This window comes from Myotis brandtii, unplaced genomic scaffold (genome assembly GCF_000412655.1).
Source record: "Myotis brandtii unplaced genomic scaffold, ASM41265v1 scaffold15, whole genome shotgun sequence".
Classification (NCBI taxonomy): Eukaryota; Metazoa; Chordata; class Mammalia; order Chiroptera; family Vespertilionidae; genus Myotis; species Myotis brandtii.
This window is the reverse complement of record NW_005355410.1, coordinates 666,145-670,915: the sequence shown is the minus strand read 5'-3', so window position 1 is coordinate 670,915 and position 4,771 is coordinate 666,145. Positions and strand designations below refer to the sequence as shown.

At 41.9% G+C, this 4,771-nt stretch overlaps 1 long non-coding RNA gene across 1 annotated transcript in view; it reads left to right on the top strand.

Moving 5' to 3' along the window:
* LOC106725253 overlaps positions 1–4,771 on the top strand; it is a 10,911-nt gene that overhangs the window by 209 nt on the left and 5,931 nt on the right. The window lies entirely within an intron of this gene.

The following is a 4,771-nucleotide window of genomic DNA, read 5'->3' as shown; positions in this document are numbered from 1 at the left end:
GGGGAAGGTTGCATTTGTGAGGCTGAGTGGCCTAGCAGGGAGCTAGTCAAAGGAAACATGACTAAAAGAGAGCCAGCAAAGGAAAGGTACCCGTGTTGGTCTGAGAGACTCACACAAGACTTCCTAGACACAACAGCCTGTTGGTAGGCAGTTACATGAATGAGCCTTCACCCTGCTGTCCGGATATTCCAGTCACCTTTCACAGTCTTATGAATGCTCACTGCCTCTTTACCTCTGTGAAAAGCCATTGTAAGTTTTTAGAGCAGCAGCAGCCACAATTTGCAAGAGAAATAAAAGGTGAGCACAAAAGAGAAGACACGAGGAAGATGATGTGCACTGAGCACAGTCTAACATCAGCCAAGGCCACGGCTGCCCTCTGCTCTGGGCAAGGTGAGGGATTACTGAACATGGTGGTTTGAATTTGCAGCTTTCAGTTCTTTTCTATTAAATGTACTGTGCACTTTAACCTAACTTAAAATATATTTTAATATTTTTCTGTACTGCACAAATACCTGTTGTCAAATAGCATAATGATGTAAACAGAAAGTCATTTTGAACAAGGAGCATATTTAATATAAGCAACATTCAAAGGTTGATTATAGAAATAGGAGTTTTGATTGCTGCACCTTGATGGGCATTCAGATACAGGGTCCTGAAATAATTTTTTATGTGTATATATGGCAACATGAAACTCTGTAATCCTTGTTTTGAGAGATTTCTTTTTTAAGATTAAAATTGTTCTGTTGATATTAATTTTCAGTATTTTCTTGAAGTTGTCTATATAATACAAATGGCTTCTATATTTTGTAAAATGGCTTTCTTTCTTTTAAATGCAGCTCTTGTGTAGCTAAAAATATCTTTAAGATAGTTGTACACTGTTTATATGTGCAATAAAATGTGCATGGCCAGCTAACAGTACCATCAGTGGACAGAATGTACGTAGTGCAAATCGCCTTCCTTTTCTTATTTAACGGCCATTAAAACTTTGAATGTGAACAAACCATTTTCTGATTGACTTACCCATGTGATGCAAAGGTTGACATTGGTCACAAAAGAAATCTTTGGGGGTCATTGTTTAAAAAGTTTGTGACAATCCTCTAGTGCATGTTTGTGTGTGCATGTGTGTGTGTGTTATTTCCAAACTAAATCTTACCTGGAACCACAGAACATACAACAGTTAAAATAGAGTTAATATGGTGGGATAGGGGTGTCCCTCTACCTATCACTTGGGTGGTGGCTCCAGAAGTTTCTCTGAGAAAGCCTGAAGGTTCTGTGGAATCTGACACTGAGAGAGTAAAGTGGCTCATGGCTGGTATGGCTCAGTTGGTTGGAGTGTCGTCCCATATGCCCAAAGGTGGTGGGTTCAATCCCCATTGGGGTATATACAAGAGACAACCGTTCAATCTATGTTTTACTCTTCTTCTCTGTACCTTCTCTCTCTAAAAAATAAAAATAAAAAACAACAACAACCAGTAAACATATCCTCAGTGAGGATTTAATAAAAAAAAGAGAGAGCAAGTGGCTGCGTTGATTACACTTTCTGTAGATCTGGCCAGTGTTATTGTTTTCCCCCACGGCCAGCCTGCCTGTAATGGAAGAGCAGCTGCTTTGAAGAATTCAAGTCAAAATAATGACAGATTGTTTCTGTCTTCTTATCCCAACCCACATACAATAGACACAGACCTGAGACCAACAGCCTGAGCAAGAACTGCAGTGACCAGTGTCAGGTCCTCTACATTTAAGATTCATGTCCAGCTATGCCTGGCCCATGATGTTCTCATTGGAAATGCTGCTCTTGTGCCAAACTCTGAAACCTCAGTCATCTTGGTCTTCTGCACATCACAGAATTAAGGGCTTCACAAACACTTTGCATTGTAATTTGGCTGGAGCAACTGAGGAGTGTGTGAGGGCAAAAAGAAAGATGGCAGCAGGAGCCCTTGGGAGAGCCTTGCAGGAACATGCTTGCAATAAGTTCATCTATGCAGTTCAGCCCTATGGCATTGGCCACAGCTGGGAACTGTCCCAGAGACCGAGTTCTAGCCAACAGCTGTATCTGGAGGCTTCCCAGTTCTTGCTGGGTTGGCCTGGGAGACCCGGGCAACACTGACCCAGTAGAGCTGGTTCTCTAATCTTGCATCTTCCAGGAGGTCAGCTAGCAGAGATCAGGTCGCATTGAGTCTGGTATTATCTTCAGAATTGGTACTGCTTGAGTGTGGGGCATGTGTGTAAAGCAGGATTCTACCCTAAACCACTGTCTTTACTTCCCACATGCACATGCTGATGGGCCACCACAATGGCCAGTATTTTTGAGTGGCTAGTGTGGGTCAAGTATTTTTTTTCTGAATCATAAGCACCATTAAATCAAGGCTGATTGTCTATTTTGTTCTCAGCTAATTCTCTGTTAGCAAAAACAGTGCTTATGTAGTAGGCTTTGAAGAGATGCCAGGTAGGAGAATTAATGAATTTTACATACATTATCCCAGAAATTCTTACCAAAATGCTATATGGAAAGGATTTGTAGTAGACTATGGAGTTGCCCACCTAATACCATTTTCTTATAGGAAGTTAACCCTGCCTTATAGATCATGAAGTTTTTATGGTTCTTACCTGACACTGCTTACCTGGCTATTGTTTATTGGTTCAGGAGCAGCCACCTTACTCACAATTGACTAATAAGTCTCTTCCCAAAATGCTGTTTCTGACTAATTAGATCAGGCAAAGACCCAAAGACTCCAGAGACCCACCTCCGCCTGCACATTGACTGGATTCAGTCTTGAGTAGCCCCAAATAATCATCCACAGGTGGGGTGAGAGGTTTCCAAACAGAGTGGGGCAATTGCTTCTGCCTGGAGGCTTATTGGTATCCTCAGTCTCTTAACGGGCCTCAGAAACTTCACAGAGTGGGACCAGGGTTTTCCAATAAAGTGGGTCAACTGTCTTCCCCCCAGGCAAAAACTTCCTGAATAGCAAAGGTCTGCCTGAGAAAGATGATCTCCACAGCATGAGGGAATGACTCAGCACAGGAAATTGGCATCTACCTTCTGAGCTCTAACCCCAGAGCCCCCAACCCTGACTTATGTTTACACAGCTCCAGTCCACTCTGCCCTCCCTCTGCTGAATCCCAAGGTGAGTGGCTGCACTAAAAATTCTGTGCATTGGCCCTCTAAGAGGGTGTCTGCATTTCTAGCCGTCTCTCCCTGGAAGACAGTAACCCTGCTGCTTTTCACAGCCAGATGTTATGTGAGCACCTTTCTCAGTTCTGGTGCTCTCTCCTGGGGGCCATGCTTGGGGTTAGACCCTAGAGTTCTCAGTATCAACCCCCCAGAGATGAGATATCTCTCTGGAACTTCAGCTGCTGTCTGTGGGAAGCCCAGCCAGCCCTTTCGTGCCTCTGCACTTCCTACCAGTCTCTATGCAGTCTCCAATTTCCATCCTTGGTTCTCTCCAGCTAGTCTTCAGTTAATTATTCAGGATAGCGTTTTGTATTTTAGTTGTAATTCCAGTTTGGTCCTGAGAGCATGTCTGTGTAGAATCCATTTACTCTGCTGCCATTTTCCCTTTTACGTTTAATGGTGGCTTTACTGTACTGTGTTGTTTCTTAAAGGGATGTTTAAAAGGATTTTATATCTATCATAACCCAGGAAATCTGTCAATTCCTTTGCCTCCTTTTGATTTTTTGAAGCACACAAAACTAATATTAAGAGGTCATTTTTAGGTTATTTATTGTTTACTATAAAGTCACTGAGCTGGTTCCTTATAAATGTGTTTAATGGTGGCTTTACTGTACTGTGTTGTTTCTTAAAGGGATGTTTAAAAGGATTTTATATCTATCATAACCCAGGAAATCTGTCAATTCCTTTGCCTCCTTTTGATTTTTTGAAGCACACAAAACTAATATTAAGAGGTCATTTTTAGGTTATTTATTGTTTACTATAAAGTCACTGAGCCGGTTCCTTATAAATGTATTAGAGGGCCAATGCACGAAATTTGTGCAAGAATAGGCTTTCCTTCCCCCAGCTGCCGGCACTCCCTACCCAGGCTTCCCTCTGGCACCCGGGACCCAGGCTTCCCTCGCAGCCCTGGCTTCATCCGGAAGGATGTCTGGTCTAATTAGCATATTATGCTTTTATTATTATAGGTGAATCTTTAAGAGAAATTTTTTGGTGGGGGAAACATTTTACATTTAGGCATATATGAGGATTCATCCCTTTTCTGGCCAGTATTTGCAATACATAGCAGCTCAAATGTATTGGCTTCCTAAATATCTTCAATGGTCAATTCTTTATTGTAACTGAAGGCCTTTTTCTTTATTACAGTTATCCTTGGCTATATGTCAGCAATTATTTACTGAATATTTAAATGTTTTTGTGTTTACCCTGCAACTATTTTCTTCTAATGAGGTACCAAGTTGGCTATATTACAGTTCCTGGTTATTCAATCTAGATGTTGCTCTGAAGGGATTTTGCAGATATAAAATCTCTAATCAACTGATTTCAAATAAGGAAAATTATCTGGTTGTCCTCACTTAGAAGGTCTTGAAAGCAAGACTGAGGCTTTCTCAAGAGATAAGAAATTCTGCCTATGGACAACAGCTGCAGCCCTTGCCCATGGAGTTCCATCCTGCTTGTGACCTTCCCTTCCTGATGGCCTGCCTCGTGGGTTTCAGACTTGTGTAGTCAGAATCACGCAAGCAAATTCCTTGTAGAAAATCTCTCTCTCTCTCTCTCTCTCTCTCTCTCTCTCTCTCTTTCTCTCTCTCTCTCTCTCTATAT